A 17,851-nucleotide genomic window follows, 5' to 3' on the forward strand; every position below is an offset into this window, starting at 1 on the left:
AACCCCGACGACTATAGTTTTCTAATAATATTAAAAATAATATTAATAATATCTAATATCTAATATATAGTTTTCCAATCAACCATCTGGTTGGAATACCCCAGGCCCCTCAAGCATCGGGTTGGAACGCCAATACACTATGGGTCTAATCAACCATCTGTTGGAATACCCCAGGCCCCTCAATCATCGGGTTGGAATGCCAATACACAACGGGCCCTGTCATCCACAGGATGGAATACCCTCGGGTCCACTCAAGCATCGGGTTGGAATGCCCCCATTATGTTGGCTCACGCACAAAGCAGTAAAGCCTCAACCACCAACCAAACATATGCACATATAACAGATCATCATATAACAGTCTACAGATAGTCAGACAGATCTACTGATCATTAAGCATAGCATCATCCTATATATCAGGATACCGATCTAAAAGATCACTACATTATAATAGCATGCATAACAGGATATCAAATCCAAAGGGTCGGCCATGGTGCCTTCGACCTGCAATTACAGTGAGGAAAACTCACCTCTGAATCTGAATAACAGCTGAATAGGTCCCGACTCCGAATATCAGCTCTACTCGTCACGTATTCATCAAACAGTGACCAATCCTTAGATACAACTCAAAATACCCCAAATACCCCTTAGGTCAAACTTGGTTAAAGTCAAAAGTCAGCAGTCCATGTTGACCCAACACACCGTGTTGCCCCTCGGTCACACCGTGTTCCGCCAACATCTAATCAGTCGGGAAAAACCCCAGCCAACACGTCGTGTTGACTTGCAACCATGCCGTGGTTTCCTGAGTTTCAACAACTTAATACATTCAATTGCTTTCTTCGACTCCAAGAGCTCCAAAGCTCAGGTCTAGTCCAAAATGTGATCTAGAAGGATAAAGTTTCCAACTTTATCCATTGGGACTACCCAAAAAGGTCCAAAACCCAAACCATAAAGCATAGCAATGCAAAGGCTTAACCAATAAGTACTTAATCCTTAAAGTCCAAAGTTCATCCTTTCCAGAAGTGCTTCAAACACCTAAACCATCCCAAAGGTTGGTGCTTTATAGACATTCATGCCCAATGCATGTCTTGAATCCATATTAGGTCAAAATGAGGATTTATGCCCTAATCTCTACGCATGACATCAAAACTTGATTATAGTCCAGATCCAAGACACCACTAGATCACCTTGACCTGGAGATTCATAAAGTTGCAAACTTTATGAGGTCTAACCATTCCAACATTCAAGAACAAGAAACTAAAGAGACAAAACTCAAGATCTAACAACTTGTAATGATAAAAAATTAAGTATTGGACACTTACAAAGGTCCAGAAGAGTGCCAAGATGAAGAATGGGGACTTGTTTGCTTGATCTTTGCTTCCTTCCTCGTCCTTCTTTTTTCTTGAGCTTAAAAAAGCACCAAACTAGCTCAAAAATGGGGAAAGATGATTAGGGTTTGCAAGGAACGATTTGGGGGAATGGGGGATGATGTGAGGGAGGCTATGTTGGGGGGGGGGGGTTAATGATCCTTAAATAGGGCTCAACCCTTAAACTTTAGGGTTTTCTCCAATAGCTGCCACCACGCCGTGGTGGCCCATTAAACTTCGCGTTCCAAAGGCTTATCACCATGCTGTGGCCAAAAAAGAATTATGCACAATTCGGAAATAATTTCATACCTTATCATCAAGATGTTACAATACTACCCCACTTGATCTAGACATCGTCCTCGAAGTCTTCCGCGGCGAATAACTCAGGACAATGCCCCCGCATCTCCGCCTCCGGCTCCCAGGTCCACTCGGAGCCTCTCTGATGCTGCCACTGTACCTTTACCAAAGGTATCTCCTTATTGTGCATGACTTTCATCTTTTTCTCCAAAATGTCTATCGGTCTCTCAACATAATGCATGCGCTCATCGACCTAAATATTGTCCAAGGAAACAACTGCCTCATCATTCAATACACACTTCCGCAACTGCGAAACATGGAAAGTACTGTGAATCTGACTGAGCTCCTCAGGTAGATCTAACTTGAAGGCTACCTTGCCAACCCTGACAATCACCCGAAAAGGTCTAATATATCGGGGGCCCAACTTTCCCCTCTTCTTGAATCGTATCACCCCTTTCCAAGGTGAGACCTTCAGTAATACCATATCACCGACCTGAAATTCCAACTCGGATCAGTGCCGGTCAGCATAGCTCTTCTGCCGACTCTGTGTTATTTGCAACCTCTGCCTGATCTGATGGATAAGCTCCGTGGTCTGAAGGACTACTTCGGTCCTTCCCATCACCCTATGACCATCCTCGCCCCAACAAACCGGTGTACGACATCTCTGCCCATACAAGAGCTTATATGACGGAGCACCAATGCTTGAGTGATAACTATTATTGTAGGAGAACTCCGCAAGAGGTAGGTAGGAATCCTAACTCACAACAAAATCAATAACACATGCCCGCATACACAACTCCCTACCTAAAGACGCAACCGACTTGCGACTCAAAGCATCCGCTACCACATTCGCTTTACCCGGATGGTAAAGGATCTCATAGTCATAATCCTTGACTACGTCCAGCAACCTGCGCTGCCTCATGTTCAAGTTCGACTGATCCATAATATTCCCACAACTCTTGTGATCCGTGTATCCGTATAACAGACCCCATAAAGATAATGTCTCCAAATCTTGAGGGAAAAAACCACTGCCCCCAACTCCAGGTCATGTGGGATATCGCGTCTCATGCGGCTTCAGCTGCCGCGAAGCATATGCAATCACCCGACCTCTTTTCATGAAGACCGCCCCCAATCCGGTGATGGATGCATCACATAATACCACAAAATCCTCAACTCCTTCCGGAAGGGTCAATACCGGGGCCTCACATAACCTCTATTGAAGAGTCTCAAATGCCGACTGCTTCTCAGGGCCCCATCAGAAATCCACCCCCTTCCTTATCAGACGAGTGATGGGTACCACAATCTTGGAGAAGTCCTGAATGAATATTCGATAGTACCCTGTCAAACCCAAGAAACGCCTGATCTGTGAGGAAGATTTCGGAACCTCCCACTGCATCACAACCTCGATCTTGGCTGGATCGACCAAAATCTCATCTTGGTTAACGAGATGCCGAAGAAACTGGACCTCTCGTAACCAAAACTCACACTTTGAGAACTTGGCATAAAGCCGTTCTCGCCTCAAAACCCCCAAAAGTGCTCGAAGGTGCTCCTCATGCCGCTCTCTGGTCTTAGAATACACCAAGATATCATCAATAAACACAATAATGGATCGGTCGAGCATCAGCCTGCATACCCGATTCATCAAATCCGTGAACACAGCATGCGTATTGGTGAGCCCAAATGGCATCACCACGAACTCGTAATTCCCATAACGAGTCGGGAACGCAGTATTCTCTATGTCCTTCTCTCTCACTCTCACCTGATGATACCCAGACCTCAGATCGATCTTAGAGAACCAAGATGCACACTGCAACTGATCAAAGAGGTCGTCAATTCGTAGAAGGGGATAACGGTTCTTCACCTTTATAGGGAGGAAAGTTAGGAGGGAAAGTGATCATTCCATTTCTTTCCACTTCCTTCCTTTAGTGAAACTCGAGAACATCAATTTCTTTTACTTTCCTCTCACTTCCACCCATTTCCTTTCTTTTTTCTCCTTAAATTGAACTCGGGAATGGGGTGTAAAGCTATAAACCAAAAAAAACCTCCTAAATCCTCATACACTACTGGACCAATGGAAACCATCCGGCCGTATGCCGAAAACTTCTATATGTATTTGATTTGTACTCTACAACCACATATATGTACACTAAAGTCATCGGCCTGCTCCATCAATTTGCAACGTGAACTGCTGATATGCACCATCGTCGTCGTCGATCTGTCGGAAAAATACACCAAGAACATAATCAGAAACCTCGCCGAAAATTTAAACCCTAGCCTCTATTTCCTCTCTTTTTATTTCCTCTATTTCTGTTGCAGGAAGCATCACAAGAAAATTCATCAAATCTTGGTTCTCTTTTTCCCGCATCTAGCCTCGATGTGCTATCGGTGATGATGGATCTGCATAGTCAAAACACAGTCATTCCCATGACATTAAATCCCTAAATCGAGCCTTAGACATGCACAGTCGAATCAAGAACGGAAGAACACAATCCTAGCAAAAAGAAGTACTATCCCGATCTTTTCAACATCATCCTTCTCCAGTCTCGATCTCCTCCACCATGGCTTTTTTTTTTGCATCTGGTCTTTGAATTCTTTTGAGTTAGAAATTTAAATCCTTTAATAAATTAATTGATTTTATGAAATCGAGTTTCAAAACTCATATTTTCTATAAAACCCTCACCGCTTTCAAACAGGAAAACTCCCCAAATCGGCATTGAGTTTCAGATTGATTTGTTAAGTAAGCTTTAGAGTGCAGATTATGGTTTGGGGGCGAGTGGCTACTGGAGAGGGGAAATAGAGATGAGAGGATTTAGGTTGTTGCCTATCGGAGATGGTGGGTTTGATTTAGGGCCTTATCATTTGGTGGGATTAGTTCTTACTATATCATGAGAGAAGAAAGACAGATACATCAGCTTGGATGTTGGGTTTGGATTTGCTCAAACAATTTTCAAAAATGATTTCTTGCATCTGCCTAGACTAGCAGGTTGTAGAAATGTTTGGCGAGGGATGAAGAAGTATCATGGCCATCGAAGGAGAAAGAGTTAAGTGGTGGTGAGGGGCCTACATATTTAAAAAAAATATATATTAACAAACAATTAATCTATAAATAAAAAAACAATGAAAAAAATGATAGATAAATAGATAAGGGAACAATACTCTTTTTAGGTCAATAAGGACCGTGTAACAAAAATTCATCTTAGGGACCGTCCAAGTTAAAATAAAAAGTTAGGGACTAAATGTGTAGATTACACCAAACCATAGGGACCATTCATGTAATTTACTCTTTTTAATAAGATAAAAAAAATTAAAAATAAATTAATAAGGGCATAATAGTCTTTTTAGGTTAGTCAGGGACCAAACACATAACAAAAACAAATATTAGAGACGTTCTGAGTTCAAAAAAAAGTTAGAGACCAAACACGCAAATTACCCCAAACCACAGGGACCATCTGTAACGCCCGCAGATTCAGGCTAATCAATTTAGAGATAATAAACGTTAAAAATGACTTTTTGATAGAAGATTATTTAGAATAAATAATCTTAAACAAAATTATAGTAATTGTCACAAGGATTCCGTACATATAAAGAACGCTGAAATCCGACTAATAACGAAAAAGTTATGGCCCGTTAAAGTTTCGTGATTAAACCGACATGACTCCGCGTATCGTAAAAAGTAAATTTTTGACAAAATACTTTTTAGCTTTAGCGATCTAAACAAAGTCGTAGTAGACGTTAAACCGAGAGTGTGCATATAGAGAACGTCCAAATCTGACTTCGTTAAAAGAAGTTACAGCTCGGAAATCGAATTTTAGATCGATTGATTCTTAGCCTACACAATCTAAACGAGAAGATCCCGTCGATACCTACACATAGATGTTGAACGATATAAAGACAGCCGAAAACGGACGACGCACGACAAAGTTATGAATTTTTGATGGACTTTAACTGTCTAAGCCTGTTAAAATATAAGTTTAAAAATAAAGTCAAAATTAGCTGACGGAATCTAAACGAAAGTTGTAGATCTCGTCGATACCTACACATAGATATAAATAACGTCAAAAACGGAGCTCGTATGCAAAAGTTACGGATTTTAGAAGATAATTAATTTTTGGGATTAACCAGCGAGTGACACGTGGCAAGATCTGGGCCACTACTTCCCCACGGATTTGCACGACATCGCGACACGTGGAACATTACGCCCAACGTAATTTTGAGTACGCCCAACATAACCCTTAAAAAGCCATTACGCCTAGCGTAATTCTTGAGTACGCTCAGGTAGGCCTGTCAATTCGGGCAGTCGTTTCGTGTATATGCGTAAAACGACACGACACGAATTGTTTTTGCATAACCTGAAAACGACATGACACGACGTCATGTTTTTTTTTCCTAACACGAACACGAATCTATTAAAAAACCGACAAACACGACTTACACGACAACACGACAAAAGTAGCATAAAATTTTCTTTTGTTTAATTAATTAATGCTTAAAAAACGACAAACACAACAACACGATAAAATAACAAAAAAAATACTAATATCCTCAAATTAATACATGCTTAAAACGAAAAACACGACAAAAAAAACATAAAATGGTACTAAACGTCCTCAACTTGTATATCCTTGTTATCCATTTGCATGACATCATCGATAAGTTCTTCTAAAGACAAAATAAAAAACATAACATAAAATTAATAAAAAAAAAGTTAATTAATACACCAAATTCAAATTTTCAGAAAGTAAAAAAAAAACAAATACCTTTAGTTGCAAACAACCAATCTTTGGTACAAATTATAGCCTCAACAATGTCATGCTTCAAAGAACTTCGATATTGATTAAGAACACGACCACCATTACTAAAGGCAGATTCGTAGCTACAGTGGAGACCGGGATGCTTAAAATATCCCAAGCCATAAAAGCAAGCTCCGAATAACGATATTGATTTGCTTTCCAAAAAGATAGAACATCTAAATCCTCATCTATTGTCACTTCTTGGCTCATCTAAGTACATCTCCAACTGTGACTTTTGAGACAAAGCAAATTCTGTACTCTCGTAAGTTGTGAACTTCTGTGAAAAAAAAAATTATTAAGAGGAAAAAAATTATACATTAAGTTAAGATCACAAAATAATTAATAAGTAATTTCTTACCTTTAGCATGTCTCTCGTGCTTTTACTAAACACCGTGTCACTCTTCTTTTCATGCACAACCTTTCTTGAATCACCCCTTGATACTGTTGAAGTTTTACAAGACACGTGTGAATCAAGAACATACTCTTTAAAGAGATCAAATAATATCTCCCTTACACGATCAATGTGATAACAAGATTCGCTTCCGTATAGTTTTTTATAAATGAACTCAACGTACTGTATATTTTATAACACGGATCCAAAACTACAGATATTGCCAAAATCACACTGTACGCGGACCAATACTTTGGAAACTTCTCATACATTTTGGAAGCCATTTCCTTCATAAACTTATCTGAACTTACCATTTCTTCTTTTAAAGTTTTTTCAACCATAGAAACAGAGGAAAATATAAGTTTGTTGTGGAGTATTTGTTTCCAAAAAAGATGCACGTAACTTCATAAAATACCTCCAAGAATCTAAAAATCTTTTCTAATTTACCCCATTCATCATGACTTGGGCAATCCAAATAATTAGAGTCACTAAGTGCTAAATGAAAGAAAGCACGTCGATAAAATAAAGCACTTTCAATCATAAGATAAGTGGCATTCCATTGGGTAGGAACATCTTGACGCAAACCTGTTTTTGGATTCATATTAACATATTTCACACAATCGATAAATTTCTTTCTCCTTGCTTGAGAACCCTTCACATACTTGATAGACTCTCGTATTTTAACGATCCCTTCAACAATAGCTTTCAAACCATCTTGCACAACCAAATTTAGCACATGAGCACAACACCGAATATGAAAATAATTTCCATTACTACGAAGAGCACCTTCATTGCACAATTAACCTTTTAGTGGATTGACAAAAGTATTATTACTTGATGCATTGTCTAATGTGATAGTAAACAACTTTTTGTCAATAAAGTGGAAATCGTTTATGTTAAGCATATGCCACTATGTGGGGGTGGCATATATTGAAAGCTTAAAATTCTTTTTTGCAATTTCCACTCCTCATCAATGAAGTGACAAGTCACACACAAAAAAACCATTCGTGTTAGATGAAGACCACAAATCAGAAGTTAAAGAAATTCTACCCGGGTTTAACTCCAGTAATATCTTAAGTCTGATTTTTTCCCTGTTAAACAGGCTCACAACATCTGAATTAGCTGTGTTTCTAGTATACGTGATAACATTTTCATTTAAGTACCGAAATACTTCTCTAATCCCCTCATACTCCACAAATTTAAAAGGTAAATCATGCTTGACAATAGCTTCACTCACAAGCTCACGAAATCTTTCGTGTTTAAAAACTGTGGAATTCATAGACATTGAACCACCATATTTTAAAATAAGTAGTTGTGCTATGTCACTTGTATCTCTCCTAGCACACTTTCTTATGTGACCTGGCAAGCTTCATGTTCCATTTTTTGTTTCACAGATATATACTTTTGAGCATTTCTTACATTTTTCCCTTTCCTTCCCATCATTACCAATTGAAAGTCTTTCAAAAAACCTCCATACCTTCGACCATCGTTCTCTTTCTGATTTGACATGAACTTCTTCACCTTCTATTTTAACATCTACATCAACCACATTAATGTCATCTTCTTTGAGGTTAACATCCTTCAAAAGAAAATATAAGATTTAGGTATGTAATGAATTGCAAGAGTAGTAAACTTGCTGAAATGCAATAAGTTGAAATGGTAGTAAAAATACATGTGGAGCCACAACTACAACATGTTCTGTTGTTGAATCAAGCTTTGCCTTCTTCATAACTAGGATGCCAAAAGATTCAAAAAAGAATTAGAAAGTTAATCGGAAATAAACAAATGTATTACTATAAAGTCAGAAATAAGAAAGAAATCTGAACACATAGCAGTGAGTTTCGAAAAAATTTACAGTGAAGTTAAAAAGAAACAAATATATTACCATAAAGTCCAAAATAAGAAAAAAAATCTGAACACATAACATTAACTTTCGAGAGATACATACACTGATACTGCATCTTGTAACAGAGATATAAAAACAAGAAACAAAATCAGTGATACACTATACGTTATACATGATATATACACTGGTACTGTATCTAATCAGTGATACACTATTACAGTCAGAAAGAAAGAAACGTAAAGAGCATGTCGGGCAAGAAAAGATAAAACTGAAGTTGTACTCTGACTTTTATTATTATTACAATCACAGCCTTGAAACAACTTCTTTCAGAAAACACAACAATTAAAGCACAGGCAGTTGAGATTGAACAACTCAAACAGAAAGTAGCCAAGATTATAGAATCAAAAGAACACACAGCAAGGAATTTTGAAAAACATATATTCTGCAATCAGAAAGAAACATAAAGAAGGAATCAGCGTTGATGCCTTGTAACAATAAATCAGAGCATATTAGGCAAAAAAAACACAGAAGGAATCATCATTGATGTCTTATACTAATGAGTAAAGATAATAAGAGGAGATGAATTAGGGTTTGATACTTGTATGATGGCGGTAAAAGTCAAGCAGAAAATCAGAAAATATAGTTGTATGACCGATATGCTAAACTAAAAAAGAACACAAAGTAAGGAATTTTGATTGATGAAAAACATTACCGTGATGATTGATGAAGAACAAAAGAAATCGCCAAGATAGTTGTGATGAAGGAATCAGCCAGTCGCTATGTCGCTATGTTCTGAAGACTAAAGAGCTAAGTCGATGTGTTCTACAGTGTTCATGCTCGAAATTGATGTTAATTGATAATGTAGAGGATTGAAGAGATGGTAGAGACGATACTAGACAACATCAGAGCAACCATAATCTGCACTGCAATTACTCAAATTTATAATCGTGGATGGAAATTGAAGAGCCGATGGAATATGAATCGGAACTCGGAAGAGTGATGACTGAAGAGGCGTACGTGAAATCGTGAATCGTTTGATTGATTTTTGCCAGTGCCGAGGGAACTTTTCTTGGAATTTTATAAAGTTATTAAACCAAAGAGACGCTTCACTTCTAAACGTTTAAACGAATATATATACTTTAAAATAATTATAAATACATTTTCAAATATATTATTTGATAAAAGCATAAGTCGGTTGTATCTCGTTTCAAACTCGTTTTATTGTTGTGTTATATGTGGGCTTTTAATCATGTTTGAGTCGTGTTACTTTCGTGTCAATTTCGTGCTAATTTAGTGCCATTTTTTTAACCCGAACACGACACGACGTCGTGTTTTTTTTACTAACACGAACACGGCACGAACACGAATTCAAATTTCGATTCCGTCCCAATTTCGTTTCATGTCGTATATTCTTGTCGTGTCGTGGCATGTTTTGACAGGCCTACGCTCAGGAGCTGACAACTATAAATAGAGCTCATTTCTCACTCTTTTCTTCACACCTCTTCAACTAATTCTCTCCCAAACCTCCCAAGGTATTAAGAACTTTTCTATATCCCTCCCTAGGATTTAGTAGCAAGCCCCAGAGCGCCATAAGGCCTCGAGAAGAAGAGCTTTCGGCTTAGAAGTTCTGCCCACGCAGAGTCTGGTTCCTCGCTAAACCCCCTTGCAAGTGAGTTATGCTTACCATACTTTAAGTGTAACTTATGTTTAAGTTTATTATCGTTATTATGAACCTATAAACAAGATTTATCAGTGATTCCAAGTCATTATACTAATTGATCTACTTACGGGGATGACGTTTAGGCTGTCATTTAGTGAGGTGTTTAAAGTGAGATTTCCAAACAGTATACTTCGTATACCAAATGGTCCCTACCTCCGATATGATCCTACCTGGTTGTTCCTTACGTGATAGATCTTGAAGTAGACTTTGATTTAATGATGAATCTAGACTAATAATTAGTCGCAATAAATATTAGACTAAAAATTAGTAATAATAATACTAGGTTTCGTCAAAGGAAAAGACAATTGTTAGAAGTGAAGCGCTGCCCGAATTTCGAGTCGTCACTTTAACAAGTGAGTGCATAGTTTGTTGGAACCTGAAAGTGAACCTCTAGAAATCACAAGTTATGAAGATCCGAAGTCAATTTTGAGTCCAAGATGTGAAGTGGTCCGAGATAAGCTTTTGGGTTGAGATGAAGTTTAGTCCGAAGTAGAATGAAGATCTGAGATCAGTCATGTGTTTGAACATTTATTATACTTGTCTTTTATGTGATGTAACATTTCATAGGACTTAGCCTTTTTTGTAAGTTAGATAATCAGATGTCTGAAAGTGGTTATTATCCACTCCTATGTTAGTATCACAATTTTGTACGATGTACCTCCTTTTCCTATATAAGGAGTGTTTTGAATGACAAGAAAACAACGAATTGTTCTTCCAAAGATAGATAAAACTTCATTTACTTCACTTTCATTTTACTCTCACATCAAAATCTTTCATAACATTCTCATTGTTCATTTATTTTCTTTACATTTATCACACTCAAAGTTTCTTCATTAAACGCTTGTGTACTTTGTTGAACATTTACTTCAAGTCTCGACTTGTTTTACCAGACTTGACTGGAACCTCAATTAAGAGCATGCATCGACCTTTTGATTATCTCAAGGTTTGAGTTTTCAAACCTTGTCCTTGTGCATCGTTCCTTGAACTCACAATTAGTATCAGAGCTTGAGTGGTTGTCCTTTGAATCCATAAGAACAGATTATAGTTGATTTGAAATTACCTTGGTATTTTGATCATTTCTGTTATTAGGATAAAAGTTCTTTGTATATACCACTTCTGCTCTAATATCTAAGTTTCAATGGTTGATCCTAATTCTCAACAAATGTATTCAATGCAAATAGAAAATTGCATGGGTTGCCCTTCTCGTGCCCCATTGCTAGTTTTTGAAGAGTATGATCACTGGAAAGTCAGAATGGAAAGGTTTTTACTTGGAAAAGAAAAAGGTGAAGCTATCTGGAGATCCATTAAAGAAGGTCCACATGTTCCTGTGAGAATGAATGTGAGAGATGCTGCTGCAACTCTCATGGGACAGGAAGAACAACGCTAAACACCCCTTACTGCTGATGATATCGAGAAGCTGCATGCTGATCAAGTTGCATTCTTTGAAATGGTGTTTGGTGTCCCTCCTTTTCACTTTGAGCACATCAAGTTGTGAAAATCTGCTAAAGAGATTTGGGACACTCTTCAAGGCCTATTCGAAGGATCCAAGAACATGAAAGATAAGCGTTTGACTTCGGTTGTCAACGAGTTCAATACTTTCACCACAACTCCCAGTGAATCAGTTGCCTTGGCCTCCAACAGATACTGAATCGTTGTCAACAACATGATAGCTCATGGGATTGTCCGAACTCCTCTAGATTACAATCTCAAGTTCATTAACAGTCTCGGAAAGGGATGGGGGAATGTGAAATCTTGTCTTCAGAGTAATGGATATCTGAAGAAGCTGAAGCTCTACCAACTGTTCGATGAGCTTCAAGGTCATGAATCAAATGTTGCAGTCCTCAGAATCTCACAAGACTCTGAAGTCAGACAAACCAAAAATTGTTTGTCACAAGTATGGTCATGCAAACCCATTTGACAAAGACTGCTTGGCAGATGCTCCACAAAAACCAAATATTAAGGACTCTGCATACTGTGCACGTCGAGCTCAAGAGATGGCTGCTAGTGAGAAAGCTTTCGTTATCACTGTGTCAAGAGATGTTGAAGGGTATTGGTCATCTGGAGATGATGATGATGTGAGCACTGGGAGAAACATGTATCTTATGGCTAGACAAACCATCAAATGTGATGAAAACTACTGGTCATCTGGATCAGAGGGAGATGATGATGATGTTGAGCCAAACTACTGCTACATGGCAACCAACGACCCATCCGGTAGAAGCATCGTTCAACAGGTACAATCTATGATTTCTGATAATAATTTTGATTTATCTCCTTGTGAACCACATCTAACCCAGATCCAATCAGATATGAACATCATTTACAAAGCCTATGAGTCAGCCATAGAAGCCAGTGAGAAGATGGAGAGTGAATTAATTTGTCTTATATTACGTTTCAAGGATAAGAAGCTTAAAATAGAGTTTTTAGAACATGAACTTGTAATGTCAAAAGATGAATATATCATTCTTAAAGACTAATGTGAAATCACTTATTCTGAAAGAAAAGTTTTGATTTCTGATAACAAACGTCTCAATGCAAAAATAGATGCTTTACACAATTCCGTAGACATTCTTGAAGCAAATGAAAGGACGACTCATAATTTTCCTCATCCTTGGTCTAAAGCACCTGGTCTCAGAAGCGAGTTTCCGAAACCTATTGCTCGTCCCTTGAAGGACTTACAAAATCTAACTTTTATGGGAGACATTCTGAACCACAAACATTCAGATACCCCTGTCTCACCTTTGTCACCCCTTCATGAGACCATGGACAATTTTTCTTCTCTGATTTTTGAGTTTCAACCAATAGTTGTCAAATGCCCTAATTCCACGCTTCTTCCGCCTCTGACACCCCTGGACCTGAAACAGACCTCGGAATCTTCTCCCAACATTCCAAATACTGTAGTTCGCATTCCGAACCATGGTCCTCCTAACAATTGCCTTGTTGAGGAAATTATTTCGGAGACAACTGGACCTGACTCTGAAAAATCAAATTTTGTTTGGGCATCCTGAGATGATGACGTTGATGTAGAAACTAATTGGTTTTGAGCATATCTACATTCCTATGTGATAATGCAACCCTAATTGCTTTGGATCTAAGTTTTTCTCTATTGAACATACAAATATGAACACCAAAGCAATAACCCTGATATAGTATATATCATTTCGAAATTCATATATATATATATATATATATATATATATATTAGGGTTAGAAGATTACCTCACTTGTTATATTGTAATAACAAGAACAATCCTTATTTGATCTTGACTTCTGAAAGCTTAGTGCCCCAAGTGTTGCACCTCTAATGGAGTCACAAACACTCAATGCAAAGGATGAGTAGGAAAGATGAGGAAATCGGCTAGGGTTCTCTTATAATGCTTGCATAGGCCAAAAATGCCATAGTGGAGGGTTCCTTATATAACTGTGGGCTGCTAGGGTTTCTGGAGGAAACCCTAATTCCTGCTTAAGGCTTAAGCATCCAATGGACCTCCTCTTTAGAGCCCTTGGACGAAATCTTATGGTCCTACCCATAAATTTCGTCCACTCCACTCTATGGAGTCCATCAGCCCAGTTTTACAACTATCAATGATATGCAAAACAGCCCCTCCATTATTAATCAGTTCCTTTAATCCCAAAATTAATATCAAATTAATTCTGATTAAATACTAATTAATAATATGATTTCCAAATAATATATTAATCTTATAATATATTAATAAAATCATTCTGAGTACCAATTTATTATTCATATAACAAATTCTACTCTCTCTCTCTCTCTCTCTCTCTCTCCACTAGTTATCCTGTCAAGTTGCATGAGTGAAGGCAACCCAAAATGACCATGCTACAAATCAAATCAAGTACATACTAGTTATAGTTATGGGCTTAGAAACTTAATCCAACAGTCTCCCACTTAGATAAGTCTAATAACTATTATTGCAAGTATGACTTCAGAATATGACTAGCAATCGTAGCTTTCAGAAGTCGATGTCGAACTCTGATCTTATCAGTAATGTGTCCCTTAGATAAGGGATCAAGTATTCCTCCATTCTACAAGATATCGTATAGACATGAGACATGGATTATAATCATTCTCTTTGTCCAAGGTTTGTTTCCCGATTTCCGATTTATGACGATTGACTCAGACTACAATTGTGTTGGATTAATGTCTAAGTCCATAACTATATTTGGTATGTACTTGACCCGACCCGGCATGGTCCATTTGGGTTGCACTTCACCGACACAATTTATATGGATAGTATTTTGAGAATAGTATATTTATGATTTATATTAATATATTATAAGTTCTATTATATTAATATGGAATCATATTATTTAATTAGTAATGATCAAGAATTAATTTAGAATTAATTAAGTGATAAAAAAGAACTAATTAAATATGGACTCTTATATATATGGAATGGGCCAAGTTCATTTAGGTTGGGCTAAGCTTTCATGGATGGTCCATGGAGCTTGTAACCCGTGGATCCTATGTAAATGAAAGGTCATGGGTATTAGGGTTTACATGGATGTAACCCTAATCCTCCATAATATATAAAGGGGTCATTGGCTCACAAAATTGGCACAAGTGTGTGAAAATAAGAGTGGGCCGATTTTAGTGTGCATACATATTCTCTCAAGTTCTTCCAAGGTGTTTTGGTGATTTGTGATTCCATTTGAGGCTTCCACACTATTGGGGCTAAGCTCTTAAAGCTTGAAGACATCAAGCTACATCAAAAGGTATGTCATCTAACTAGAACTTTGTAGTATAGGTGCTTCATAATATGCTAGTTAGGATGAAACCTTGGAATAGTTAATATTTGCATGTATAATAGAGAAAACATAGATCCAAGGTTTATAGGGTTGCATGTACACCATAGGAGTGTTAGAATGCTCAAAAAACCAACAAATTGAACAAATCAAATCAGTCCAGGCTTGGCCAAGCGCTTAGGGTGTCATCACTAAATCATCAAGGGGCCCACAGATATCGCTTTTATCCCATTTAGGGTAAAAGGAACGGATAAAATTCGACTCATATGCTTCTACTATTTACTCATCAAATCACACACAACAATACGTTTTATAACATCAAGTTATTGATGCGTTTACATATTATCAATGCGCAACCGACTTGTAAACAACAACTATATGTCTCCGTTTCAAGAATATAAGATATTATCATCTCACAATCACTCATGATAAAATCCATGAAGTGATTCAAACGAGCGTAGGTTTAATCCAATACTCAAATTCTTATTTCAGGAGTACTCACGAACACTGCAGCAAACATTTGCTATGTCTAAGCACTTAGACAATCTACAGTTGAATTCATGACAGTCTTACCTCATTACTTACTTCCAAAGTATGATCGATTGTGGATGCTTGAACAATCTTATTATTCGGGAAGTAAAACATGCAAAGTGAAACACAAGAATAACCTAATCCAATATGGTCTCAAAAATTTTGAATATAAATAAAACACTTATTATTTAATCACCATATTAATTAGACCCTATTAATTGTTTACTGTTTCGAATAATCAACTCAATACTTGAATTAAAACAATAGTCATCCCATGCTCCAAGCATGCACACTATGTTTATCTATGGTCCCTTCCTTGTGAAATAGATCAACTGAGCACATTTCCAATGATGCTCATTTCACAATTCCAAATCCTTACCACAAGTGTAAGAATACCAAATTCTTGCCACTACTAGAATTTGTTAGAGTCTAAACTTAAATGCAATGATCCTTTTGTAATGTCTAGGCACCAAAGTCACAGAGACTCGGCCAATGATATTACAAAACATTCCATTGGAGATTTGTTACAAAAGAATTCCATGGAAATGAAGTCTCACATTCAATGAGTATTCCTTGAACATCCTTCTTGCATTAAAGTTACTAACTCACACATAGATCTTAACATCCACCTCCCATAATGGAAACATTTCCATATTTCCATATGACTATCAATTCTGAACAAGAGTTACCTCTATTCAGAACATGTTAATATGGTCCGTCCAAATTAATACTATACTTCCAACTGTCCACAAGCAACCAATCTTTGGTAAATCTTAGATTATCCTTGACAGTTGTTTAACAACTTTAGTCATATCCAGTTCCAATCCTTTTTCCTCTTAATGCCCTAGGCATTTGGAAAATTAGAACGAGTGAATATTATAGCATATTCAATCGATCCTATATCCGAAGCATATGAGATTTGATACATAATGTCTTACATAAAGACATGATACTTAATCAGTCTCTTGCTATAATATTTCCATATATTGGATTTCCTATGTCGAATCATTTCAACATGATATTCATATATGTCCATGACTACGTTTGATTAAAATTTCAATCTAAGCTTTTAGATTCAAAATGAAGTATAAATGCCCTCTCCTTTAAGCCTTACTATAGCGAAAAAATTTCCAAAATTTGCAACTTTGCAAATTTAGAACTTTGTTTCCTATAAATAGTATTGATAACTTGCAACACTTAACATAATAATCACGCTCCCACTAGCATAACAATTATGTTCTTACCAACATAACAATTATGCTCCCATTAGCTTTGACATGTACTCAGAAATCAGCTGGACTTCTAGAAATCAATACTTATTGACTTTCTTACCAAAGTTCAGATTTCTGATACGCGGTGCTTCAATAAGTCTTTATATGGACTTCTCAAGCTCATACACCTTTCATTAGACAGCTTATGTGTGTGTCTAAACCCTTTCAAAACTTATGGCAATAAGTCCCGAATGTTCAAACTATTTGCCATTTCTCACAATTCGAACTATGAAAAGGGATGCCGTAATCATATTCGAATTTGAGAACGCAATTATCACAACTGCTAACTTTAATCCTTTAAAATCTACTAGTGAAAGCGTTTCCTCACAATCATTTTCATGAAGTAGAGAGAAACCTATTGCCACTTAGATTTTATGGTGTATGTGTTCCTATCCACGTGAATTTTTTATTTCCAACCACTACCATAAGACAAGGTTTATGACAATTCCAAAATCATATGGACTGAACTTGCTTAATCTCAATTTCTTGCCATCCGGTGGCACAAGGGCCTACCATTTCTTCCAAGTTATTTAGCAGCTCACCCACACTAATCAATGTACTTTCACTGATCAATGTGCTTTGCCTTATGCAGTCAAATGAGAACTCATAGGACTCACATCCATAGTTAACTTAACTGGAATAGGCACAGAAATAAGAATATGTCAACACGATAGGTTGTTAACCTCAGGTCGTGTGCTAGTGATAACTAAAAGGTTTATTCTTGATTAGTTGTTGAAACTATTCAATACCATTAATACTCCCACTGACCTCTTGACATATAATATTCTCTGTCAAGAAACATTCCTTGACAAACAAATATTCAAGAGTTAGTGCTGGTTCTTATCAAGAAACACTTCATATAATTGGTCTTAGT

At 37.2% G+C, this 17,851-nt stretch overlaps 1 long non-coding RNA gene across 1 annotated transcript; it reads right to left on the reverse strand.

Annotated features, from left to right (window-relative positions):
* Positions 1 to 6,208: 6,208 nt before the first annotated feature.
* Positions 6,209 to 9,786, reverse strand: LOC145169247 (uncharacterized). The gene is made up of 5 exons (XR_013742388.1): positions 9,401 to 9,786; positions 8,515 to 8,573; positions 6,810 to 8,421; positions 6,419 to 6,728; positions 6,209 to 6,320 (listed from the first exon to the last, which is right to left on the reverse strand). It is a non-coding gene; the product is annotated as an uncharacterized LOC145169247 (long non-coding RNA).
* Positions 9,787 to 17,851: the final 8,065 nt, after the last annotated feature.

Source organism: Lactuca virosa, chromosome 4, assembly GCF_052849685.1.
Source record: "Lactuca virosa cultivar CGN04683 chromosome 4, Lactuca_virosa_CGN04683_v6, whole genome shotgun sequence".
Lineage (NCBI taxonomy): Eukaryota > Viridiplantae > Streptophyta > Magnoliopsida > Asterales > Asteraceae > Lactuca > Lactuca virosa.